The sequence below is a fragment of the Balaenoptera physalus genome (assembly GCF_965194825.1).
Source record: "Balaenoptera physalus genome assembly, chromosome: 15".
Classification (NCBI taxonomy): domain Eukaryota; kingdom Metazoa; phylum Chordata; class Mammalia; order Artiodactyla; family Balaenopteridae; genus Balaenoptera; species Balaenoptera physalus.
This window is the reverse complement of record NC_138894.1, coordinates 42286283-42313914: the sequence shown is the minus strand read 5'-3', so window position 1 is coordinate 42313914 and position 27632 is coordinate 42286283. Positions and strand designations below refer to the sequence as shown.

The 27632-nt window shown below is 41.1% G+C and overlaps 1 protein-coding gene and 1 long non-coding RNA gene across 5 annotated transcripts in view; both read left to right on the top strand.

Moving 5' to 3' along the window:
- The window catches only part of LOC309643722, a 445978-nt gene that overhangs the window by 118314 nt on the left and 300032 nt on the right, over positions 1-27632 (top strand). The window lies entirely within an intron of this gene.
- LOC309643696 (uncharacterized protein) overlaps positions 1-27632 on the top strand; it is a 335906-nt gene that overhangs the window by 104256 nt on the left and 204018 nt on the right. For 3 of the 4 annotated variants that reach the window (XR_014253977.1, XR_014253978.1, XR_014253979.1), the window contains one exon: positions 1503-2165. The gene's annotated coding sequence lies outside the window, so the exon portion shown is untranslated. Of the gene's footprint in view, positions 1-1502; positions 2166-23844; positions 27516-27632 lie in introns of those variants that run through there. The other variant, XR_014253980.1, reaches the window with a different exon arrangement.

The following is a 27632-nucleotide window of genomic DNA, read 5'->3' as shown; positions in this document are numbered from 1 at the left end:
ACCCAGCTACAAAGCACTAGGGCATGGGTGAGAACCCAGGCTGGGCTGATTCTCCAACATGTGTGAATCCTTCTGCATCATCACATTCCCCTGGTGATGCCACCTCTGCTACCCTCTGTGCACTCCTCTCTCAGTTGCTTTACTCTTGAAGCTTCACTGGGCTCTAGAGTCATGTTTCTGCTCTGAATGTCCTAATTCATGCGGCCAGATCTACTCCAATCTAGAAAGTACTCGGGAGGATGAACAAATATTTTGAAAAACATTTTTTTCATAGGCACCAAGTGGCTTTCACCATTTTAATATTTTATTTGTTTTTGTCAACCAAGGAGTTTTGTCAACACTTAGGGTATTCTAATCCTACAAATCTTTTTTTTTCTTTTAATTTTTATTGGAGTATAGTTGATTTACAATGTTGTGTTAGTTTCTGCTGTACAGCAAAGTGAATCAGTTATACATATACATATATCCACTCTTTTTTAAGATTCTTTCCCCATATAGGTCACTACAGAGTATTGAGTAGAGTTCCTACAAATCTTCTAAACACTTTCCCTCAGCGGATTCTGCTTCCCATGTTTAATAGGAAAATGTGTAGGAAGGATGTGGGAAGCCATTGCTTGGGGAAATTCTGCTCTCACGAATATGGCGATCGCAGTGGTTCTTAAATGTTTATGGCGGTATCACGGGTCAGCAGGAGTTTCTGTTTTTGAAGTGGCTGTAACATCAGAATGGGAGATAGGCTTAGTAACTCAGTTGCTTTACAAATGAAAGGGACTTTATCCTGCTCCAAAGACTTTCGTAACTTGCGACTCAGCGGCTCATTCTAAACAGGATCCATTCTTGAAAACGGTCCATTTAATGCAGCAGTTTGAGAAGCCATCAGTGAGTACTGATGGAGGACCTATCTCAGAAAAACAAATTGTTTAAAAAAAAAGTCTCATTTGTAAATTCTGCTTACCTATGGAATGAACTAATTTCTGCATCTCAGTACCAAGATTTGGAACTTCACATAGATGTATTTGAACATAAAATTTTAAAGCCATTGTTGCCCCAGCTACGTGCTACAGACCCCCCTGCCCCTGCCCTATCGACCACCTGGTTAGTTTTCTGAGAGTTTCTGCGGGAAAGGTTTACAATGGCTGGTTCCTGGTTTGATGTCATATCGATAAATTATGGTGCTTTAAACAGATGTGATCTCACAGCATGATCCTTCAGGGTAAATCTCGTGAAAAGGTTTCTATCCCCCCTTGGTTTCATTGTAGTTTTGTTGTTTGGAGGTTTTATGTTGTTCATTTAGTTCCCTGGCTATCGGGGTTTTATAGTCGTATTTCCTTTGTTTAATATAATTTCCTTTTTTCTTTTAGCTATTTTTGTTAGGGTGCCCAAGGCTTCAGTTATGAGTGGCTGTAAAATAAAATATATTATGATTATTACAATGATAAAGTATAAGCTTTTAAGAGTCTGCTTATATTGACCCATATATTCTCTTTCTCCCTGTCTCCAAGATACACACAGAGGCAAATTGGAAATGCAGTAGAAAACGGCTACCAATTTAAAAGCAGAAGTGAAGAAGAACAAACCCAAGTGAGCTCCAAGCTGGACCAGCTCCCAGCAGATGTGAGCCCTGAAATCGTGCATTGTTACCTCTTCTCTCCTCTGCAAAGTGGCAGAAGATGTCAGCACCTGGGCTTGAACTTGGTCATTATTTCCCAACCTTTTTTCAAGCTAACTAACTCTCTGGAGTTGTGGTTTTCTCATCTGGGAGAATTGGGAGATGGAAGGTTCTTCCCCGCCCAAGTCTGAATGAGATGTGTGCAGAAGCACTGAGCATGGTACATGGCATAGATGCTCAGTGAATGTGAACTGGCACGAATATGACCTCCACTTGCTTCTTGCCCCCTCACGGTGGCTGGACTCTGGTGCTCTGGGCTCCCTGAGACATGGCAGTTTTTCCCAAGTGGGCACTAAAGCCATGTCTGTCCTTGGTGCCTTGTTTCCTAGGTTTCCTGTGCTTCCTGCTCCCTTCCAGTCACAGATCCAGGCTCCATTCTGACAGAACCTTGCTTCTGCTGGCTATTATGCCTAAAAAGCAGCTGATGACCACTCTGGTGTGAGATGATAATGATTTATGAATGCCATCCCTCCAGACAACGTTTGCAACATTGCAGGTTTTGCTTTTATTTTATTTGGCACTAGAAAAGCATTGAGAACAAAAGGAAACTTTCTAATGGTGGAATATAGGAACTGTAGTACATTTTTTATGGATGGGAAGAAGGCTTTTCATCTTGAAACTTTTCAAATCATACTCCACTGGTAACTGCTGAATCTCTCTACTCATACTGATCTCTTCCTGTGCTGGGTTGAATAGTGTGCCCCCAAATTCATGTCTACCTAGAACCTGTGAATGTGACCTTATTTGGAAATAGGGTCATGGCAGATATATTCAAGTTAAGATGAGGTCATATTGGATTAGGGCAAACCCGAAATCCAATATGCCTGGGGTCTTAATAGGAGGAGGGAAATTTGGACACAGAGATATAGACATACAGGGGATCAGGCTATGTGAAGACAGAGGTGGAGCTTAGAATGATGTGTCTAGAAGTCAAGGAGTAACAGGGATTGCTGGCAACCATCAGAAGATGGAAGAGGCAAGGAAAGACTCTTCCTTACAGTCTTCAGAAGGAATATGGCCCTGACAACATCTGACTTCAGAATTCTAGCCTCCAGTATTTTGAGAGGATAAATTTCTGTTGTTTTAAGGCACCCGGTCTGTGGTACCTTGTTATAGCAGTCCCAGGAAACAGATACACTGACTAAGCAGGATGTCTGCTGAATGTTCAGGATTAGCCCAGTGGGTCCAGCAATAGGGAGGGGTTGCAGGGAGATTTTGGTGTCAGGTAAGTGATGTTGGCTTAGAGCAGAGCCTTGAGTGTAGGGCATGAAGTGTGTGCTCTTCAGCTGGAGGAAGGGTGCGTGTAGGTTGTGTGGAAGGACGAGTGATGCTGAGTGAGTAACTGCCTGAGTTCAAGGAGGGTAGGCTTCACTTTACAAAAGGAAAGTGCTCTTAAAACATGCCATGTGAGGGCTCCCCTGGTGGCGCAGTAGTTAAGAATCCGCCTGTCAATGCAGGGGACACAGGTTCGAGCCCTGGTGCAGGAAGATCCCACGAGCCGCAGAGCAACTAAGCCCGTGCGCCACAACTACTGAGCCTGTGCTCTAGAGCCCGCAAGCCGCAACTACTGAGCCCGCATGTTACAACTACTGAAGCCCGTGCTCCTAGAACCCGTGCTCCGCAACAAGAGAAGCCACCGCGATGAGAAGCCCGCGCACCACAATGAAGAGTAGCCCCCGCTCGCCGCAACTAGAGAAAGCCCTCATCCAGCAACGAAGACCCAATGCAGACAAAAATAAATTAAAAAAGAACCCCAAAATACCAAAAAAAAAACATGCCATGTGAGCTAAATATTTCTTGAATTTCTCTAGGAGGAAGCGAAGTTTGAAGGGATCACTGGCATTTCAAGAAACTAGAAATGTTTTTTACGAAGTGGAAAATCCACTCCGCTCCTCAGCCTGGGGATCGTTATTTTGTAAGTTTCCATCCTTAACACTTGTGAAAGTGAGGACTGCCTGAAACGCAAGCAAGAGCCCAAGGAGGTTTGGGAGAGTGAAGGGAGGCCGACTTCCATTCTCTGTAGGGAAAACAGTAATACAGCTCTGCTGATTTAAGAATTTTAGGACGATCTCTTGAGACACTTGATAATTTATTTCTGAACGTTAAGGAAGAAGAGGCTATTGTGTGTCAAAATAGAAGAGGCCCTTACTCGATCATTTGAAATAGCAGAGAAAAATAGTGTTGTTGAACCATCCAGTCAACAAACGTTTTCCAAGTGCCTGCTACATGGTAGACACTTTATCAGGCACCTGGGGAGGAAGATACCAAAAATCTCTATCCTTGCCCTCAATTACATGGGGGGAGGGGATACACAGGCTTGTAAATATGTTATTACAGCAATAGCTAACATTCCTGAACATCTGCAAAACGCCAGGCCCTATGCAAAATGTTCTACATCCAGGACAGCGTCATTTATTCCCTACAGCCCTGTGAAGTAGGTTCTGTTACTGGCCCCATTTTGCAGATGAGAAAACTGAGGCTTGGAGAGACTAACTTGCCTACTGTTAACCAACTAAGTAAGTGGCGAAGCTAAGATTCAAACCCAGGTCTGGGGCCCTGAAGCCTCCACTTTTCATCACTGTGAGTGGTTGAGATGTAGCTGATGTATGGGCTAGAGAGTCAGACTCCCTGGGTTTGATTCTAATACCCACTTGCTGCTAGCTGTGCCCTTGAACAAATGACCATACCGCTCTGTTCCTCAGAGAAGGCTAATGGCAGTACTTGCCTCCATAGCCTATTGTGAGAGTGAAATGGTCTGACGCAGGTGAGGTGTTTCACATAGCACCCAACGCGATCAGGGCGGTCAGGAAACACCAGCTTTTGTTACTACACGCTGGTGGGAGCTACTGTAGGGTTGTCACCAGAGAGCTGTGGACCAGGAGAAGTTCCCAGATTAGGCTCTGCCCCACCTGCATGGTGCTTTGATCCTGGTCCCAGGCATAGAGTTTTTTGAGGTCAAAAAGGGAGATTTGTGTGTAAGGGAAGCTTTGGAACTGTGGGTGGTGGGTGAGGGAAGGAACAAACATCAGGGGATTTACTTCCACAGAGTTCCATTTTAAAAGTGATAGTTAATGGTTTCAGTCTATTTAAACATATTCCCCCATAGTATTTACTATACAGGCCACAATCTATAGGGTGGGAATGGACGTGTGCTAGTAAGTTCCCCTAGGCAAAAGTACCTCCAGTCTGGGGAGGATAGGGAATTAAGGGCTTTTAAAAAACATAAGTGCTATTTGGGAGTGGTGGAATAGTAGCTTCCAATAGTTGGGAATACTTCACCTTAAGTCATTTGAACACATGTATCCTAGCAGAGATCTGGGTTCTGAGAAAATGGCAGGTAAACTTACAGAACAGGTAAATTGATGAGGACTGGGAATGGTCTGAAGCTACCTGGTACTGGTGGCATTTTGAAGTGCAGAGGCTTGAACTCGAATCTAGTGCTTTGCTAACTCCAACGGAACCTTCAAACATAGGCTCCAATATCACCTCCTCTAGGAAAGCCTTCTCTGACCACTGCCTCCCCCAGAGCCCCTCACCTGAGCTCTCCTCATACATTCTGAACACCTCTAGTGTAGAACTCACCATACTTTGTTGGAATGATCTTTTGAGGAGTTTGCTCTCTTACTCCAGCCCCCCAAATATTTCTAACACCATAGAAGCACCACATAGTAGGTACCCACGTCGTAGATGAACAGAAGTAGGTATTATCAGATTAACAAAAAGAGGGGGAATGGGTCCAGAAAGGGGGCCCTCTGAGAATGCTGACAACAATAGTCTCTCATTCCATAATCTTGTATCAAACAGACCTTGGGTCTATATACTTGAAGTCCAATGTATTGTCAATCTTCTCTCCTTTTACAACAAGAATTCTACCTGGAATAATTCTTTTTCTCCATCCAGACCTGGAAAGTCACAAATCTCAGGTAGTGTGCTTTACCTTCTTGGAAGCAAAGTAACTGTGGCTGGCCTGGGTTCAGGAGAAAGAGGGGCCATTGACTAATCCATTTTTCCTACCCTCCAAGAAAAAAAGACAGAGACCAGTTAAGCTTAGGCAAGATCCACTGTAAGGCAGGGAGCATTACCTTGGGAAGAGAATCTGCTCTGTCAAGGCCACCCATCATTTCCTTAACATCTACAACATGGTGGGCAATCAGGGAAATTTACGTATTTTCAGATCTGCTGTATAATCTGGGACAGCTCTACCATCTGAACCTGAGATGTTGAAAATGATTCTTCTAAATACCTTCTCAGGCAGCTTTGGGATGATTTCAAACTTGAAAAAATAAAATGAGGCTAGAAAATTACCTCCCCTTCTTCCTCCTCCCCCTCCCCTCCCCCTCCCCCTCCCCCTCCCCTCCCCCTCCCCCTCCCCCTCCCCCTCCTCCTCCTTCTCCTCCCCCTCCTCCTTTTCCCCTTCTGCTTCCTCTACTTCTCCTTCCTTTTCCTCTTCCTCCCCCTCCTCTCCTCCTCCTCCTCCTCCTTCTTCTTTTTTTTTTTTTAGGACATTCCATTCCAAATCAGTGAAGATAGGCTGCAAATTTCTAGATTTTGTTTGAAATTTCTCTTCCGGGTAGAACAGCATTCTTGCTCTGGTTTGGCAGAAGCAGTCCTTTCCTTAATCTAGGCCAAAGTATGACCATAAAGCAGGCCAACAGGAATAATGTGTTTGGAATGTATTGTTATTTGTTACCAGGAGGGTTTAGAGCACACGACTTACCTAAACAAATGAAATCTAAAAGTTTGGATTACAAAGGGCCATAAATTTAAACCCACTCAACTTATCTTTGCTGGGGCTTACCTCTTTTTGAAAATGGCTTCCCACTCTAACTCCTACTCTACCTGATTCTTTGATGGAGGTTAAAAGAAAGGCCTGAACAAACTGGTGCTCTGGAAGCCCCAGATGCTGAACCACTATAAGGGAGAGGGATCTGAGAGTGGGAGCAGGGCCCTCCGCACCAGGTCAGCCTCTCTGGCTGCTCACAGCAGGCAAGTTGCTTCCCTGAGTCCTGGGGAAAGCAGAACGTCATGGTGTCAAGAGTATGGGCTTGGGAGCTGGTAGACTTGGGTTCAAATTCCAGCTCTACCACTTACTAGTTGAGGGACTTCGACCCTCACACAGTTCTCTTTTTCATTATTTTCTCTTCTTGAATGGGTAATATTTTTACAAGTTTGAACATGTAAAAAATATAAAAATATATGTGCTTAGTGTCTTGTTCTCTTCTATCCCCACTCATTTTGCTTGCCTTTTCCCTGACCCCTATAGACAACCTTTGTTATTAGATTCTTATTGTTCCTTCTGGTGGTTTTTAATGAAAATATAAGCAAATATGAATATATTCTATTATTTTCCTTCCTTTCTTGCTCCCAAAGCATCATACTATATACACTGCCTTGAACCTTGTTTTTTGCATTTTTAACATCAGAACATAAAGGTCTTCCTCATTTTTTACAGCTGTCCGTATTCCATTGCATGGATGTACCATCCTTTATTCAACTGGCACATTATTGCATTGTTTCTAGACTTTTGCTATTAGAAATAATGCCACAAGGAACAACCTGGTATATACGTCCTGTGTATGCTGGTATGCCTTCAGGATTACCTTTATTGGGGCAAAAGATAAACGCATCTGTAATTTCAGTAGTTCTTGAACCACTTACTGGACAGGCCATGTTAGGCCAGTTGGTTGTCTGCTCTGATCCTCAGTTTCCACCGAGTGTGAAATGATCACCTCCTCAGGTGGTTGTGAGGCTTAAATGAGGCAATGGTTGTAAAGTGCTTAGCACAGAACAGCAGTCAATAATAATAGCTGTTAATTGTCATTAAACAGAAAATTTCAAGTCTGTCAATCCTTTTGTCTCCAGGGCCTGGAACAGAATTGGTCTCTTAGTAGGTGCTCAATAAATACTTATTTATTGAGTATGGTAGGGACACCATTGAGTTGCTATTACTTGCTTCATTCCATGTCTTTTCATGAAGACAAATCTCTTTCTGGTCTCAAGATTAGCTGTACTTCTAAACAAGCAGTTTGATTTTCTTCTATGGACACTGGAAAATGCAATGGGTGGTGTTTCCCTCTTTTCACCTTGGCTGCTAGGAGGCTCAGAGCCAGATTTGCTAGTCTCCTCTAGCTAGTATGCAGACCATTAGGGCAGCTGTCTTGTAAACCAGTGTTTCTCAAACTTAGCTGTACAGTAGAATCACCTGGGGCATTTAAAAGAAAATCCTGATGGCCAGGTAACATTTTATACCAATTAAATCAGGATTTCTGGGCATGGGACCCTGGCATCAGTACTTTTTAAAGCTCCTCAGGGTATTCTAATGCACAGACAAGGTTGAGAACAGGAATTCTAAACTAACCTTATCTCTAGCTTTATCTCATTTTTCCTATCCTTATTTTTTCCTCCATGGTAATAAATATTATTTCTCTTATCCTCTTCATTTGTATCTTCACCTTCCATGTGGAAAGTAATACGTAACTTCTTATGAGTCACCAAAAACATGATGCTTGGCAAAAAAGAGGCAGAGGAATAGAGAAGAAAATTGGGTCTCTCTCTAGAGAAAAATTCATTTATTCATTTATGCATGCTTCATTCATTTATATTCAGCAAATATTTAGGAAGTGCTTTGGGTTCAGTTCCATGTTTTGGGAATGGGAATTACCTCCACGTTTGGTGAAAATAATGTCTAAGAGAGATTCTTCCTAGTGAATATGTTATTTTAGGCGTATGATAATTTCAGGTTGTCTGATAGGAGTTGTGCTTCTGACATTTCTTTTGCCCTCCAGGGAGGATCTTGGCATTTACCCAGAGAAACATTCTAACATGTCCACAGGAGGGAGTGGTAAAGAACTTAGAAACGTGTCAGTCACTAGAAGGCGTCTTGGCCCCGGGAAAGCCAAGTATTTGTAGGATGAGGCATGGAGTGGATTTTGGCTTACGTCTTTCATCACTTGGCTGAGTCCCTTGTCAGATAAAAAGTAGCCGCTGAGAGCATTAGTGGAAACAATCATCAGCCTAAGCTTCCTGTAAGAGCAGCAGACTGGGGTGAGGAGGGCTGGGTGTGGGCTGGAGACAGCGGCAGTGGTCCTCATCCACGCAGACCCATCGTGGTCAGAGCCCCTGTGGCACCAGCCGAGATCCATCCTGGCTGCGTGCAGACACTGGGGCCAGTCTTCCAACAGCAGTGGTTGCCGGTCAGTGGTGAGCCCAGGACGGACAAGCGAAGCAAAGAGGTGCCTGCAGGCCCCTGGTGACAATTTGGACAAGCGGATTTCTTATCTGAAGGTGAACTCTGCTGACTGTGTGGGCCTGGCTGCCTCCATGGGGGCAATGCGGTAGTAGAAGCAAGCCGGCAGCAGTGGCCACCCCTAAGCTGGGTTGCCCCTTTGCAGCAGGCTTCCCTGCCAAGGTGAGAAAATGTGGAACACTCCCCAGCGGGTGCAAATATGTGGAAGAAAATTGAATAGAATCCATCCCCTCGGCCACTTCCTCCAGGGTGCATGCTTCCTCCCTCGCTCTCTGTTTTGTTCTCATTTTCAGTTCTTCTGTGTCCAGCTAAAACCTTTCTGTTGTTAAAAATGAAATTAGAACCAAAAGGAGAAGGGGGAGCCTTTGTGGCCAAAGATGACACTGAAAAAGGTCGCAGTTGGTGGCAGCTTTACGTTTCCCCAGCTGGTGAGAATCCCTCAAATAAATAAGCAGAAGGTCACCGACATCTCTGGTACCCACAGATCTGCTGAAGTAGAGCGGCACTGCGGGACCGCTGCGTGCCCGTGAGCTCTTGCTACAGTGGTGCCACTCAGACCCCAGGGACCTTCCAGCCTCCCTCCCCTGGACTCCTCCTCCCCTTCCTCTTTCTTGGGGTTGGGGCTCTTCTGTCAGCACCTACCCCCATGCTGTGAATGCCCTTCCCCAATTCTGGAAAGATTTATGTCCTTTGGAGGAGCAGGTTTTAAAGCCAAAAGGGTTTTTTTTTGTGATGGGCAAAAGCACCAATAGCGACACCACCGTGGCCTGGCCCCTTGGTAGAGGCCTGTGTGGTCAGATTTTTGGCCAGTACTGGGGTCAGGTGAGGGGGGCTCTCCCTGGGTCCTGAGTGAATCAAGTGCCCTCAGGGGAGTGAGGACCAATGTGTCTGCTCAGGTTTCCGTCACCAAGAGGCAAGCTCTGCAGGGTGAGGCCTCGGCTGAAACCCATGGTGAGGCCTTGAATCGGCACGGCTTTTTCTGACAGGGTTGTCTGGCCCACTGGGCTGAGCTCTGCCAAAAAGCCATCTGAGCCCTCGCTTTAGTGCTGATGTAAGGAAGTGATTATGACTGGAAACCTGAATCTGGAATGTGGTCTCCTCAGGCCCAGGGTACTTCTGGTGCGTCTTGCTGGGTAAAATGGGCTTTTCCAGCTCCGTGGGCGGCCTCACTGCAACTGGGAAGAGCGTCTAGCTGGGAGGTGTGTGTCGTGGTCCAGCCTCGGTCAATCACCCACTGTGTGACTTGAGACAACTCACTTAGCATCTCTGGGCCTCACATGAGCGTCTCAGCCCTTTCCACTTCAAGACAGTTTATGTAAGCAAGTGTGTTATTAATTTGGTGTCATTCTTTTCCCATAGTTTATGTAGACAGGAAGTGGAGTTGTGCTAGAAAGAAACCCAGCGAAGCTAAAACACACATACACAAAATCCCTCGGCATCTCTCCCGTTGAGTTTCACTTGTCAGAAAGTGCTGCTAAAGGACAGCTTGATTTTTCTTTATGCAGCTTGTCTGCAAATGGCACTAGAATGGAAATATTCCCTTTCATCTTTGTGACAGAAATAGGCCTCAGTAATTCTTTGTGAAAATGTAGATGATACGCTGCCGTAGTTACAGTGAGTTAGGTTTAAGTGGCAAATGCCTACTGATAAAGACTTAATTAAAGACACAATAGCAGTGGGAGGTCATTATAATCATTACAGTCCTGGCTTTATTGTGGAGGCCCAGTACTGAACTGTAGGAGCACATTATCGCTACGTAGTGTCTTGGTGTGATGAGGCACAGTGATCCCACCCCCTGTACTTAGACTTTCATTGACGGTGGGATTGGTGCTTTATGCGAATGCCCTGGTTCCACTCTATTTTAATGTCGGTTTTGTGCCTCATTTAAAAATACGTGATAGAGTAAATCAGTAATCTCATGCAGGGGCTTTCTGTTTCATCTTTTTTTGGACACGCGTGGTATGTGAAGGGTGGTGAAGGTGCCCTGGATCTTCTTTATGGCAGCACATCTGTAAGCCTTATAAGGGGGAATTCTGAGCCCTCGTAGAGGAAAATGTGGTGAGGCCAGCAGCTCTGTCTTTGCCGGGGATGGAGCCATGGGTGGTGCAGTGGGAAGGCCTGGCATAGCTGACTTCAAGGTGTGGCAAGCTGTTGGTTCCCATTTCTGAGCAAGGAAGCAGAGCTGTTAGCAGCTGCCAAGGGCCTCTGCCTCTAGGTCTCTCCAGGATGCTGTTACATCGCTTTGAGAGCCCTGCTCCAGGCCAGATCCCAGGCAGAGTGCCTTTGTGCATCCGAGGACAAACACTTCCTCAGACTTGCAGGAAAAGGGCAGGGTCTTGAACTGGGTTTCTTCTCATGTAGGTTGGAATATTGGTGTCAAAGGATAAGAGTCACTAGCAGTTTGCCAATGTGGTTAAGAATATTGTCAGCATTATTAGTTACCTCCAATTGAATAAATAATATTGGTAGGTTAAGCGTGAAGGTCCATCAAAACGGGAGTCTTCTAAGAAAGTAGAATGGTGGTTGCCAGAGGCTTGGGGCAGCGGGAAGTGGGGAATTATTGTTGAATGGGTACAGAGTTTCAATTTGGGAAGATGAAAAAGTTCTGGAGATGGAGAGTGGTGATGGCTGCACAACAACATGGATGTACTTATGCCACTGAACTGTACACTTAAAAATGGTTAAGATGGCAAATTTTAGAAAATGCCAGTCTTCTGCCTCTTTGAAGTCTGAGATAAGTATTTTGTGAGTTATTAGATATTCTGTTCATCAGCTGAAATTGTAGAAGGTTTTATCCTTTTTCTCAGAGACACTCTTTTTTCTGACTCTTGCCTTGATGTTAGCTTGCCTAATGTTTCTTCAATAGGCATTTCTGTTCTATTTCTGGTCCCTGACCAGAATGATGTAATGAGATGTACAGATCCAATAAGATGAGACTCATGGAGACTCATGATTTTAGGACATCCAGGAAATACACCTCAAAATATCTTCCCCATCATTCTGTTGCTGATGCTGGAAAGGGTCCGACTAGTAATTCATTCCTTTGGGTTACTTTAGAAGCTATGGATAACTCTAAAAAAACAAAAGCATGTCCAGGAAGGGGCTCCTTGACTCTTTCAAAGTAGTCCTAGGCCATCAAGGCTCAGATGAAATTAAATGGGACCCCACAAGTCCTCCTTAGGTCCTAAGTCCTGATACTTCTTGAGCTTCTTGGCTGGTTCCTGACTATGGTTATTGGTTAAGACCTGGCTGTTGGCTACTTGATTTGGCTGGTCACAACTCTCAGCTTACTGGTTGGATCTAACTTTGCTTTGCCTAACGGAATCATCTGCTGCCTCCTGGCCCAGCTTTGATATGTAGCTGCATCTCTTCTGGCATCTACCTGTAGCAAGTCCCAAGTTTGAGTTTTACCATGTTTCACCAATGTTCAGGGGCTTAGTTTAAAATGCCAATAATCTTTTAAGGAGTGACTACTCCTCCTTGAACCACTCAAGGATGAAGTTCCAGAAAGACAAGTATTGGATCCTTGGTTGGATGGTGGGACTAGGATGGAGAGAAATATTCAATAATGGAAGATTTTAGCACCTCACTCTCACCAATTGATAAAACTAGTAGACAGAGATCAGCAAGGCTACAGAAGACCTGAACAAACCATCAAACAGTAGGATCCAATTGACATTTATAGAACACTTCACCCAACAATAGTGGAATATACATTTTTTTCAAGCACTCATGGAACATTCACCAAGATAAACAATATCTTTTTCCCCCCTTTCTTTTAAAAGAATTAAAGAAAATTTTTATACAATTTTTAAAGGTTGCCTTCCATTTACAGTTATTACAAACTATTGGCTATATTCCCCGTGTTGTACAATACATCCTTGAGCCTATTTTATACTCAGTGGTTTGTACCACCCACTCCCTTACCCCATGTTGCCTCTCCCCATCTCCCAACTGGTAACCTCTATTTTGTTCTCTATATCTGTGAGAAGATAGACCATATTTTTTTTTCTCATTTTATTTTATTTAAAAATATTTTTACTGGAGTATAGTTGCTTTATAATATTGTGTTAATTTCTGCTGTACAGTAAAGTGAATCAGCTATATGTATACATATATCCACTCTGTTTTAGGTTTCCTTCCCATTTAGGTCACCACAGATCACTGAGTAGTGTTCCCTGTGCTAAACAGTGGGTTCTCATTAGTTATCTATTTTATACATAGTAGTGTCTATATGTCAATCCCAATCTCCCAATTCGTCCCATCCTCCCTTCTTCCCTTGGTAACCATGTTTGTTCTCTACATATGTGACAGATAGACCATATCTTAAATCATAAATCAAACCATAAAATTTAAAATAATTGAAATTATATTATTTTCTTGAACCATAATGGAATCAAGCTTGAAACAATTAAAAAAACCAGAAAAATCTCCAGATATTGGAAATTAAACAACACAGTTCTAAGCAACCCATAGGTCAAAGAGGAAACCTCAAAAGAAATTTTAAAAACACATAGGATTGAATAAAAATGAAAACAACATATCAACATTTGTGGGATGCAGTGCTAAGAGGGAAATTTATACCACTAGATGCTTATGTTAGAAAAGAGGACAGATCTCAAATCAGTAATCAAAGTTTCTACTTCAAGAAACTAGAAAAAGAAGATCAAAACAAATGTAAAGCAAATAGAATAAAATAATAAAGAGCATAAATAAATGAAATTAAAAACAGAAAAATGAATGAAACAAGTTATTTATTGAAAAGAAATTAATAAAGTTGATAAATCTCTAACAAGGTTGACAAAGATTAAAAAAAATACAAAAATCCCCAATAACAAGAGTGAAACAGAGGATATCACAACAGATCCTATAGTTATTAGAAGGATAATAGGGCAATATTAAAAACAAGTTTATGCTCAGACGTTCCAAACATAGAAGAAATCGACCGATTTCTCAAAAAACACAAGTTACCAAAACTCAGCCAAGATTAAATGGATAACCTAAATAGTCCTATAATTAATTTAAAAATTGAATTTGTAATTAAATAGCTACTGAAAAAGAAATCTCCAGGCTGAGACGGTCACATATCTGACAAACAACTTGTATATAGAACAAAGAAAGAACTCAAAACTCAACATTAAAAAACCAAAGAATCCAATTAGAAAATTGGAAAACAACATGAATGGACATTTCTGAAAAGGATATACAGATGTTAAGCACATGAAAGATGTTCAACATCATCAGGCATTAGAGATGTAAATTAAGAACATGATATATCACTATATACCTCTCAGAATGGCTAAAATAAAAAATAGTGATAACACCAAATGCTGGCAAGATTGTGGAAAAACTGGATCACTCATGCATTGCTGGTGGGAATTAAAATTATACAACCACTCTTGAGATTAGTTTGGCAGTTTCTTAAAAATAAAACATGCAATTACCATACAACACACTAATTGTGCTCTTGGGCATTTATCTCAGAGAAATGAAAACTATGTTCACTCAGAAACTTGGACAGGAATGTCCATTGAAGATTTATTAATAGCCCCAAACTGGAAACTACAGAAATGTCCTTCGATGGGTGAATGGTTAAACAAACTGTGGTAACATCTATACGGTGGAATAGTACTCAGCAATGAAAAGGAATGAACTACTGATATATACAACTTGGATAAACCTCAAGGAAATTATGCTGAATTTTAAAAAAAGCCAATTCCAAAAAGATACATACTATATTATTCCATTTATAAAACACTTGTCAAATAATAATTATAGAAATGGAGTGGTTGCCAGAGGTTGGTGGTGTTGATGTGGGGGGAAGGGGGCTGAATGTGGTTAAAAGGGGTAACACAAGGGAGTCTTGTGGTGATGGAACAGTTCTGTATCTTGACTGTGGTGGTGGTTACATGAAGCTACACATGTGATAAAATTACATAGAGCACCATACACACACACGAATGTATAACTGGTGAAATCTGAATAAGCTCTATGGTTTGTATTATCAATTTCCTGATTTTGATATTGCACTATAGAACAATAGTTTTGTAAGATGTTAACATATGGGAAGGCTGGGTGAAGGGTGCACAGGACCTGCCTGTATATTTCTTTGTGACTTCCTTTGAATCTATAATTATCTCAAAGTAAAAAGTTAAAAAAATGCCAATAATTCCCAAAGGGGTGACTTCTGTCTCAGATGGAAGAGTGTAGATTCTTCACTGGAGGGCAGAGCTGTGATGGTAGGTGGGGGAGAGAATATTGAAAATGGGCAAAAGATTTCCAAAGAAAAATTACAGTATTTCCTGTTAATTTGGGGGGCCAGAGCCTACCAGGACATTATATTGACATAGTTTCTGGGTTGGGGTGTGGGAACAAAGCTTTGAAAGACATGGGATATGTTTAAAATTTTTATTTATTGAAAAAGTTATTTTTTTAACAATTCAAATACAGAAAAGTAAGAAGAAGAAAATTAAAGTCTATGCATATTCTCAGTATCCAGAATTATCCATTGTTAACAGATGGTATATTTGTTTCTAGTCTTCTTTTTTTTTCATTTTAAAGAAAAATCACTCTATTATTTTTCCAGGGAAGTTATATTTTGGGGATGAAGCAAGGAGATGTTTGAGAGAAATGAGAGGAAAGAAAGAGATAACAAAAGCCAAGATCCCTATTCTATCTTCTTAGTTTTTTGTTTTTGTTTTTTTCTTTAGTTCGATCCCCTTTTTCTGCCTGACAAAGGGAGGATGAATTCCTTTAACTGCACTAAGTATTCAAGGGGATATTTTATGGCACCACAATGATCTGGTTTACTGCTAAAGAGCAGATGCCCCTGGCACAAAATTCAGTCAATAACTGAGTTTGGAAGCTCAGTAAAGACAGATAATTTTGAACAGGCATAGTATTTAGAAACGGTTAACCACTGGAGAGTGTGGAAATTGTTCATTATAAGCATAGGCTGGGAGGTTAATTTTCTGTTTTCTTACTGGCTATTTAGGTATCTTCCACTCCAGCAATTTACTTTTTAATTTTCATAAAGTGAATCTATTACTGGATATCAGAACTGTTAGTAACTGAATATAGGGAAACAGAAAATATTGTATGTTCTTCGTGCAACATACTTTTCACCTGCAGTTGGGTGCAGGTCAACTTGGAGCAAAAGATTTGAGGATAGAAGTTTGATCTCTTTAACCTTTCATCCTGGCTTTATTAGAAACAGACTTGTTATCTATGATTAAAATATCAAAGAGTTATCTTGGAAAAGATGATTGAATTCTGGACAAGAAAATGTCCTTTAGTGAGGAATGTTGGGGAGAACTGTGGATATACAGGGAATTTCAAGGACCAAAGGCACGAGACTGCAAATGTCAGCTTGACCTGGAAGGCCATATAGAGGCACACTTGTGCATCACAAATGGACCTCCTGGGGCAATAAGTACAAAGAATGGAATGTTTAAGACTGTGAAAAGAGATCTAAACACTGAGAGGACTGATGGGATTTTTTGGAACAGCTTGAGATAAAATTCACATACCATGCAATTCTCCCATTTATAGTGTACAGTCCGCTTTATTCAGTTATGCAACCATCATCACAGTCAATTTTAGAACATTTTCACCACCCCCCAAGAGACCCCATACCCTACTCCTCATCCCCCCCCAGCCCTAGGCAACCACTAATCAATTTTTTGTCCCTATAGATTTACTTATCCTGGTCATTTCATACAGATGGAATCGTATAATATCTGGTCTTTTGCCATCAGCTTCTTTAACTTACACAATGTTTTCAAGGCTCATTCATCTTGTAGCATGTATCAGTACTCCACTCCTTTTTATATTTCATTTAATATTTAATTTAATATTCCACTGTATGGGTATCCTACGTTGTGTTTAACCATTCATCAGTTAATGGATACTTGGGTTGTTTCCACCTTTTGGCTATTATGAATAATACTGCTATAAACTTTCATGTACAACTTTCTGTGTGGACATATATTTTATTTTTCTTGGGTAGATACCTAGGAATGGAATTGCTGAGTCATATGGTAACTATATGCTTGATCATTTGAGGAACTGACAGACTGTTTTAGAAAGTGCACTATTGTATACTCTCTCCAGCAGTGTATGAGTTTTCAGAATTTTTGACATCCTTGCCAATACTTACTACTGTCCATACTTTTTATTATCACAATATTAGTAGGTGTGAAGTGGTATCTCATTGTGATATTGATTTGCATTTTCTTGCTGATTAATGATGCTGATCATCTTTTCATGTGCTCATTGGTCGTTTGTATAGCTTCTTTGGCAAAATGTCTATTCAGATCTTTTCCCAGTTTTTAAATTGAGTTGTCTTTTTTATTATTGAATTGTAAGTGTTCTTTATATATTCTAGATTTAATCCTCTATCAGATATATGATTTGCAAATGTTTTCTTCCATTCTGTGAATTGTCTTTTCACTTTCTTGATAGTACCCTTTGATGCACAAAGCTTTTAATTTTTAAGTCTAATTTATCTATTTTTCCTTTTGTTGCTCATGGCTTTGATGTCACATCTAAGAATTTACTGGCAAATCTGAGGTTGTGAAGATTTATCCCTGTGTTTTCTTCTTAGACTTTCATAGTTTTAGAACTTACATTTTGGTCTTTGATTCATTTAGAGTCAGTTTTTGTGTATGGTGTGAGGGAAGGGTCCAGCTTCATTCTTTTGCACATGGCTATGTAGTTGTACCAGCACCATTTGTTGATTCCTGGTGGATTTTTTAAAAAATTTATTTTACTGAAGTATAGTTGCTTTACAATGTTGTGTTAATTTCTGCTGTACGGCAAAGTGATTCAGTTATACATATATACATTCTTTTTTACATTCTTTTCCATTATGGTTTATTACAGGATATTGAATATAGTTCCCTGTGCTATACAGTAGGACCTTGTTGTCTATCCATTCTGTATATTCTGGTGAACTTTTAATGGGTTGTACATCCTATTTTTCAATCCATGGTATTGGAAACCTTGATGACTGAGTCCATTCATTTTATAAAAGAGGCAAAACTGCTTGTGGAACAAACATGCCCTGTCTATATTTGGAGTCTTTTAACCTGCATGGTGCTTCAGGTGGGGCAGAAAGGCAAGACTATTGTGGCAGCCGCTGAGGTGACTTGAAGTCTGGTTATGGATCAAGGTCCAGTCAGGCTCCTTGGAATGCTTCTGCTCTGGTGAGGAGATACCACCTGTGCATTGGATCTAGCCTGTGACCTGGGGGCCCTCGGCTTCAGGCTTCCTCAATACAGCTGCTTTAGACCTGTCGGAGCTTACTGGGTGGTGGGAGGGGAGGCAGAGGGCATGCATTTCAGAACTGCTTTCTTTCCTTGAGACTGAGACATTTGATTTTCTTCCAGAGTTTTATGTTTCTTACACTTTCTATGTTTTCTTGAATAATATCTTAGCCTCTTAAAACCAGATAGGAAACTAATGTTTTAGGATAAGATACCCAATAGGGAATTGAGGCTGGGTCCTCATCCTGCCACTGCCTTAGTTGGCAGTGTGACTTGCACCAGATAATAATGATAGGGACTGTATTAGTTTTCTAGGGCTGCCATATCAGAGTATCACAGACTGGGTGGCTTAAATAACAGGAATTTATTTTCTCACAGTTCTGGAGGCTGGAAGTGTAAGATCAAGGTGTTGGCAGTGATGGTTTCTCCTGAGGCCTCTCTCCTTGGCTTGCAGATGGCCGCCTTATGCTGTGTCCTCACAGGGTCTTTTCTCTGTGTGTGTGGTCCCTGGTGTCTTCTCCTCTTCCTATAAGGATACCAGTCATATTGGATTACAGTACACCCATATGACCTCATTTAACCTTTAAAAAAATTTGTACTGTTTTATTTTTTAAGCATTGTGATGTGAGGAATGAACTGAGGATACTATTTTTTTCTTTTTTTGGTGTTTATTAAAGCCAAATTAAAAAAATTTTTTTTTATTGGAGTATAGTTGATTTACAATGTTGTATTAGTTTCAGGTGTACAGCAAAGTGTGAATATATTATTTTTATTATAATTTTGCTCTGAATTTAAAAAAACCTACAAAAGCAGAAAGACTAGAAAAACCATCTCCTAGGTATCTATCACCTTGCCTCAAAAAGTATCAACTCATCAAAATCTGATTTCATTCCCATGCAATTAACCTGCAGCAGATTCCAGAGGGCACATAGTTTTATCTGTAAGTATTTAAAAAATATTTTTCCAGTTATTTTGAGATACTATTGATATATAACATGTGTAAGTTTAAGGTGTACAATGTGATGATTTTATACATGTATAAATTGTGAAAGGATTACCACAAAAGGTTAGTTAACACTTCTATCCCCTCACATAATTACCATTTTGTGTGTGTGTGTGGCAATAACTTTTATGAGCTGTTTTCTTAACGACTTTCAAGTACATAATGCAGTATTGTTAGTTATAGTCACCAAGCTGTACATTAGATCCGCAGAACTTATTTATCTTATAGCTGGAAATTTGTAACCTTTGACCAACATCTTCCTATTTCTACCCGCCTCCTCCCCAGCACCTAGCAACCACCATTCTACTCTCCATTTCTTTGAGTTTGGTTTTTTAGATTCCGCATGTGAGTGAGAATATACACTATTTGTCTTTCTCTGTCTAACTTATTTCACTTAGTATAATGCCCTCCAGGGCCTTTCATGTTTCCACAAAAGGCAGGATTTCCTTCTTTTTAATGGCTGAATAATATTCCATTGTCTATAATACCACATTTTCTTTACTCATTCATTCATTGATGGACACAAAGGTTGTTTCCATGTCTTGGCTATTGTGAGTAGTGCTGCCACGAACATGAGAGAGGATATACCTCTTCAAGATAGTGACTTCATTTCCTTCAGATATATACACAGAAGAGGGATTGCTGGATCATATGTTAGCTCTAATTTTAATTTTTTGATGAGAATCTCCATACTGTTCTCATCATTTAACCTTAATTACCGCTTTAAAAGCTCTATCTCCAATTACAGTCACATTGGGGGTTAGGGCTTCAACATGTAAATTTTGGGGGGAAACATTCAGTTCATAACAGTGATGATGATGATGATGATAATAATAAAATAGAGGGCAACATTTATTGAGTTGTTACATATCCCAGACAGTATTATAATTGCTGTCTATGGATTATCTCATTTAATTTTCACAACAACCTATGGAACAGGTACTATTATTATTATCTCCTTTTACAGAGGCACAAAAGCTGCCCAAAGCAAGACACCTAGTGAGTTATAGGGTTAGGGTTTTGATTTTAGAGTCCAAGCTCTTACCTCCTAAGCTATCCTAGCTCTAGACATCAGAGGTACTCATGTCATCCATGTGTACAATGGATTAGATATTGTTTAGGATCTTTTCCAGACCTAACATTCAAGATTGTATTGGACTACACATTGCTTTTTTAAATTGATTTTTATTGGAGTATAATTGCTTTACAGTGTTGTGTTAGTTTCTGCTGTACAGCAAAGTGAATCACCTATACGTATACATATATTCCCTCTTTTTTGGGTTTCCTTCCCATTTAGGTCACCACAGAGCACTGAGTAGAGTTCCCTGTGCTATACAGTAGGTTCTCATTAGGTTCTCTATTTTCTACATAGTATCAATAGTGTATGTATGTCAATCCCAATCTCCCAGTTCATCCTACCCCGCCTCCCTTTCCTCGTTGGTATCCATACATTTTAAACTACTTCTAAGGAAGGCCCAGTTTTAGGTGCTTTGGAAAATGATGAAAGGGGGCTGGTTTTACTCTAAACTTTTTTCTCTGTGCCAGTCCTTGTTTTCTTGCGTTATTGTTTATGGCCAGATCCCTTGTTTATATCCTGGTCTGTTTTAGGGTGCTTGTGGCATTCTCCCTTGCCTCAGTTTTGTTTGGTTCCTTGTCTCATCACACAGAACAGTTCCTGAGGGGTTTGAGTCCTCCCTTGCTTGCAGGAAACAAGGAATCTGCCCTGCCTTTGAACTCAAGTCCCGGCTCCCAGTGACAGTGTGTCCATTGCCACCTGTCTGCCTATACCTCTGCCATTCACCTGCCTTAGGCCCCAGACTCCCCCCTCTCTTCTCAGACAGGGTGCTAGTTGATGATCTGCTTTCCTCCAGGAAGCCCGTGCAATGCCTGGCCCCCTGTTCTCCCTGACTTAGCTCATATTGGCAGCTGTGTGGCATTTAAGAGATGATGAAGGTAAACTTGGTACAATAGGGACAAAATACTTGGCTTTAAACCCACAGTACCCTGGGTCATTAAAATAATGGCATTACGGTTTTAACTTCCAGCTTGTTGCAAGGCTACATTTCAAGAGGAGTCTCAGTTGCCTGCCAGTTACTGCTTTTTATGCCTTGGGATTTCTAGCAGCCTTCTATCACACGCTGGCATTTCAGATTCACTCAGTGCAATTAAAGAAATTGCATGACTGCTAGTTTCTCTTCTTTTTTTCTCCCTCAGATAAATTGTAGAGCTCAACTTGATTAAAACATTTATTAAGTGAGATTTAATAGATTCCAGTAATGCTGTGTGTGTGTTCGTGTGTGTGGGCGCGTGTGCATGTACTCATTATCCATTTCTTCCATGTGTGCCAATAATGGCCATGTGCATATAGAGAGCTGTTCATGGAACTCGCTTTATTCTGCAATTTACCAGCAACGTCAAATTAGGAGGTTTAATGGATTCCTACACAGAAATTCCTAGTGTGGTTGTATTAGCAGCAAGTTTCATTGAAAAGGGCTCTTTTTCTCTACTGGGATTTCAGTAAAGAGACAGTGTTTATTTTTTCAGTGGAAAATTGATTGTAACTAAGAGGCTACTTGGCTTGAAAGTGGGGAATTATCATATCATATGATTAAATGAAAGCTTACCTTGTTATAAGGTAACTAGACATATCCCAGTAGAATTGAGACAATGTTTGATTAAGCCAGATTTTCCTACTTTATATTCAAGGAACAAATTAAAGAATAATTGAGATCCTTTTCAGATCTTTTATAAGCTGCATATATAAAGCTTCAGCTCCAGGTGGCAAAGCAATTAGCTGATGAATAAAATCAACCCCACTGTCATTCGTCAGATGTTTAAATTCTATAAACCAGATAAATTAATGTGTTCCTTAAGCCAAATAAACGGTCATGCTCCCCATGTTACGACTCAATTCCTTGGGGGAAAGGTTGGAAGCATGTTCATAGAACAGCTAGGATCTACTTAATCAGAAAGGTTGAAATTAAGTTGCCCATTTGATTTTTTGAAATAAATGTCCATCTGGTACAAAATCTATTTTCCAAGCAAAGTTGTTAGACACGATGGTTTGGTTTGTTTCAGTAAACTAAGGATAGGGCTGGGCTCAGCGATGCACTCTCCTGATTGAAGACCTTTCCGTTTCCATGTATTGGGCAGGGAAGTTATTTATAAGCAACTGAAAGTGCTCTGGTTTCATTTATTCCTTGCTACTGAGTATTAATGCAGAGAATTAGAACCTATGCTGCCTTTTATGCTTCCAGATTAATCTCTCAGAGCTGAGTCTCCTGCATAAGTACAACTTACCCGCCATTGAATGATGACATGGGGGCCTTTTCTGACATTGACATCTAGATAAGGTAGACTTAAGGTCCAGAGGACATTATTTTATTAGTTGATCATTGACTTTTGTTGGCCAGTTGTCCTGCTCTGCTACTGTCATTATAAGCATTGCTTTCAGGGCCTGCTTGCTGGTCTTTTACTCTTTGCCATCTGGTTTGCTTTGCATGGTGTCCATAGCTGGATCACTGTGAGTGTTACAACAGAGTGTGGTACTGTGACCACGAGCATCAGAGTCACGTGGGAGCTTGTTGGAAATGCAGAATCTCAAGTCCCCATGACCTAATGAATCATAATCTGCACTTTGTCTGATTCATGCGACATGTAAGTTTGAGCAGCATTATGTTAGAGAGGATCACCTCTTCAAATATAGGCAGGGTTGGAGTTATGAAGTGAAAGCATATGGTGAATGGGAATATCTAGTTTGTCGATTTTCTGAACCTTACGGTCTCTTTTCTTTTTTATATTTTACTCCCATTAGTCACTAGCACTTAAAGAAGAGGTTAACGAAAAAGAAGAGCTAGAACTCATTTATTATAATATTGATTATTGGAGTCTAGCATTCTTCAGGAACTGTAACAAAAATTGGCAATTATTTATAGAAATTGAATTTAGATCTTGCAGTCATTACCAAGAGGACTCTGGATGAATTTTCTTGTTGAACTGCCAGCTAGCTATCTATTAAGTGCAAAATATTGGTCCCAATATGGCATAGTAGAGAGACAACTGGATTGGATGTTCAGGCACCAACTTATCATCTGATTATGGGCAAGCAGTTTCACTTTGAGCTTGATTTCCTTGTGTGTAAAATGAGGGATTTGGAAGCAGATGATTCCAGGGTCTCTTTAAGGTCTGAATGTTCATGATTTGATGTGACAATGTGGAAGTCTGAGTAAGATGTTCTGAATACATTAACTCAGAATTATTCCAGTGGCTGGAAACCAACCCCACACATAGATTCTCCTGATGCTGTTTGAGTAGTATTATCCCTAGCATTTGTTTTGCAGCCGTTTGGAAATTCTCTAATCATGTGAGTTCCCAGGGATCAAGAGGCCAACATTTGGGTGTGATATAGGCGTGTGTGTGCGTGTGTGTGTGTGTGTGTGTGTGTGTGTGCGTACACATGTGCAGCCTATAGGGGCTCTATGAATATTCATGTTGCACAGGGGCTGGAGGGAATGAAGAAGCAGCATAAATATGTTTTAATGCGAGGAAGAATATGAAACTCATGAATAGCAGAATGAAGCAACGCTCAACACAATCTTTGCTGTAAAATGAAAATTTGATATTTTCCCAATCCCTGGTGTGTTGTATTCTGTTATTGTTTTTTTTTTTTTAAATGATAATCTGTCTTCTTTCTCTCTTCCTTCTTCAACCTGTTTTTTTCTGGTTTTCATTTTTCATTTGGAGGTTTACTTTGGGTTGTACGTGAATGCTAAAGAAGTTGGGGTGATTATTTTTCGTTGTAAACTGCTTCAAGATTTGAAGAAGCATTACTAGGAGAAAATTAGTTGCTTAAAGAAAAGCCTTCTGTGTTCTCTTGTATTCAGAGGGCAGTCCTGTCCAAAAGCTGCGTTGGGGGAGAGATGACCTGTAGGCTTCTTCTCATTGGGGAATTGATTTGCTCATTGATTCTTTTGAAGTTTTCTTTCTTCCTTTCTTTTTTCTTAACACAAGACTGGATTAATTGCCTACTATGTGCTTGAAACTGGAGATAGAGAGAGGAATAATTCGCCATCACAGCCCTTAAGGGCTCATATCTTGCAGAGGAACACATGGTCTGTAATTTCCATATCCACTGATAGCTCTCACTCTGAATTTTATTGTAATGTGAGCATATAAGAAAAGTCATAATGGTTATTTGAGAGCAATTTCATTTTCTGGTTACACAGTGTTTACTCAAATTCATGTAGGGGTGTGTGTGTGTGTGTGTGTGTGTTTTGAAGGCTTTGAGTAACAGCTTAAGTGATATTAATAAAGTAGATTTCTTGTCTCCAGAGGAAGGCAGATTCTCAGTGCAAAGTATGATGTATTCGGGTAAGTGGGTTTATGTCTTAAATTGAATATGTTAAAATATATCCAGGGATCTTTAAGGGCACTGCCTTACTGGGAATCTTCTGGCTCTTAAAATTGATCTTTGCAGTTTCTTGTTTTATAATTCTGAAGAGATAAATATTCTTTCTTCAAGTTTCACAGGCACAAGACTGTGCTTTTTGAATGCAAAAGTGTGCCAGTCCTAGCGGAAAGGTTCTTATGCTTCGACGAGCAAAACCATCACCTGGAGAGCCAGTTCACAATGCAGATTCCCACGCTGGCTTCTTCACACCTCAAATTCCTATATGGTAGGCATGAGATGGGGCCTAGTACCCTGCATTTAAACCAGCTCCCCTAAACAGGTGATTCTGTTTAGGTGGTTTGAAGCCATGCTGGAGAACACAGGCATACCATTTCTCCATTGGGATCATATCTAGGCATAAGCCCATATACTGTATGCTTTGAAAGTGTTTCAAAATCCGTGATTGAAAGACTGATATGCAAAGGCATTAGTTTCATGATCTGACAAATGAATAAAGACTCATGAGGCCATATTACACGATGCTCAAGAACTTAGGCTCTGTAGTCAGACTGCCTAAGTTTTAATTTCCATTCCTGTGGCTGCTGGAAGCAAGTCACTTAACTTCTCTAAGCCTCAGTTTCCTCAATTATAAGACAGGGGTAATAATAATTATTAGTAATAATACCAATCTAATCAGATTGTTGTGAGGATTAAATGAAATAATGTATATGAAATGCTTAGCACAGCGCCTGGCACAGAGTAAGTTTTCAGTAAATTTTGGCTGCTATTTTTTTGTAACAGCATAACAAAAATTACAGTAAATAGGATTGCATCCTTTTCCTTTCTTTTTAGGAAGCTGTGAGCACTTTGCAGAGTACCAAGTTAATCAGCACAGAATCCCCAGGAAATCGTTGAGGATTCTTTAGTCACTTTACAGTGGCCCCTTTGAACTGCTTATGTCATTTTCATGTTAAATCTGGTTAGTAGTGGCTTTGCCTCATTGCTTGGGTCTCTAGGCCTCTTCCAAGCCCTGCCACGCAGACTGATTTCACACAGAGATAAGTACAGGGTGTATCTTCCTCTTTCAGGGAGTGCACACATTTTCTTTTGATGTGATTGTCACTTACTTGATAAACTGGAACAGGTAATCTCTGTCAAACAGGATAAATGCAATTGACAGTCATGGTTTGGAGAGAATGGTTGCTGTGCTCTCAGGTCCCTGACTGCAGGGATGGGAGGATTTGTGGGATGAATGGCCGCACCTTCCTCAGAGACACTGGGCTTTTCGACTTTGAGTCTCTGGATGCTCAAGTATTTCTCCAGGAAGTGGGGGATACTCAAATACTCATTGAAATTGAAAGCTTGAGACTGGCCTGATTTAAGATGACCTGTTTCCCAGTGCTTTGCAAAATGCCGGTCTAGGTTGGGTTTTTGGTTTCCTTGCTGATTGAAATAAAATTTTATCAGAATCATAAGAAATGATGCACAGATATTGTTATTTCTGTCTCTCCTCCGCTGATCCTCAAACGGCTACACACTGGAAACACCTGAACTCTGTTCAACTCCCGGAGTTCTGGTTTAATTGGTCAGGGGTTTGACCTCGAGACTGGGAATTTAGAAAGCTCCTCAGGTGATTCTAATGTTCAGCCAAGCTTGAGCACCTCAGCTTTACAGGATAATTCTACATGTTCTCATCTTTGGCTTTTTATATGCACATTCCCTGAGATGTCAAATTCATCTTCCCAGCTTTTCCCGCATACTTTATGAATTTTTGGAAATAAAGAGACCTTCAGAATTACCCTAGACCAGTGGCTCTAAACCAGGGTTGATTTTGTCCCTCATGGGATGTCTGGCAATCTCTGGAGACATTTTTGACTCACAACTGGGGCATGAGTGAGCCTGTGCTATTGGCATCTGGTGGATAGAGACCAGGGACTCCGCTAAACATCCTACAACGCACAGGATGCTGCCTCCCCCTCCCCCCAACAGAGGAGTATCCTGCCCAGGATGTTAATAGTGTCAACATTGAGAAACTCTGCCTTAAACTTGATCTCTCTCATTTTACCAATGGGAACATAGATGATATCTTGATTTGCCCAAGGATTCATGCATAATTACTGGCAGAATAAAATTCCTCACAATTGTAGCATTACAGTGGAACCCTGCCCTTATGCTCTCCCCTCCCTTTTAACCTACCGCCCTAGGGAAATTTGTTATTCACCTTGTTTCCTTTTCCCTCTCAAATATCCCCGGGCTCTCAATGGTGGTGACATGTTTCCTGTATTATAGTATTTCAAATTTCTTAAATTAAAAAAAAAAAAAAAAAGGACGTAGGATAAATTGCATAGGCTCAATAAGCATCTTTTTCCTTTCTTTTTTTTTTCCTCTTGGAGGGAATAATAACAACTTGGTGCTGGGCCTGGGTTGCTTTGTTCTGAAAGCAGCTCTGATTGGGAGTTACATAAATCTATGATTAATTTAAAAAAAGGCCAAATGAGGTAACTGTCACTTCATAAAACTGGTTTGGTGAACAAAATGTTTCTAACTTAGGCACCCACGAAATGAAATTATACAATGGCTTCTTGGTGACGAGAAGGACGGCACAGTCTCTCCAGCCCTCCTTCAAAGCGGGGTTCGTGTGCACGTGCCCGCACACGTGACTCGGCGTGTGGCTGTGCACCTGTGTGACCGTGCACGTGCCTGCGAGCGTGTCGGTGCGTGCACCCGTGCACGTCACTGCGTGCCCGTGCACGTGCCTGCGAGCGTGTCGGTGTGTGCGCCCGTGCACGTCACTGTGCCCGTGCACGTCACTGCGCCCGTGCACGTCACTGCGTGCCCGTGCACGTCACTGCGTGTTGCGGGATGCCGGGGCGCAGTCTCTTCGCTCCAGAACTGCTTGGAGAGAGTTTAGGAAGGTGATGGGGACTTTGAATTCGGAACCTGTGAGTACACCTTCCTTTACTTGCATATTCCCTCAGTACCACCGCCCCCTCCCAGCCATCTTCACCTCAGCTAAAGTAATTAACTGTGGTTATTTCTGAAAGGTAGGATTTGGGATT